We start from the raw sequence: 327 nt of genomic DNA, 5'->3' as shown, positions 1-327 counted from the left end.
TTACCATAGCTTTCAGCCCTCGTATTTTTCATGATCTCATTGTCAAGTTTGGCATGGTGACATTTTCTAACCTCCAGCTTGTGGGGTTAGCACATATTATCTTGGAAGATATTGAAGGAGTCTCAACTAAGTATTAGCTTATTATAACCAACTTTCGTTTGTTTTAGCTTAAGTGCTTGAGGCTTGTGTGTATAAAATGAGGCACCCTTTTGTCCTATTGGTGAATCTTCACAAATTAATCCTAAATATTTTATAAATGTTAATTTTGAGCCAAATAGATAAAAGCAAACGTGATATCGGAAATATATATATATATATATATATATA

This window comes from Cicer arietinum, chromosome 5 (genome assembly GCF_000331145.2).
Source record: "Cicer arietinum cultivar CDC Frontier isolate Library 1 chromosome 5, Cicar.CDCFrontier_v2.0, whole genome shotgun sequence".
Lineage (NCBI taxonomy): Eukaryota > Viridiplantae > Streptophyta > Magnoliopsida > Fabales > Fabaceae > Cicer > Cicer arietinum.
Note: the sequence above shows the minus strand (reverse complement) of the source record.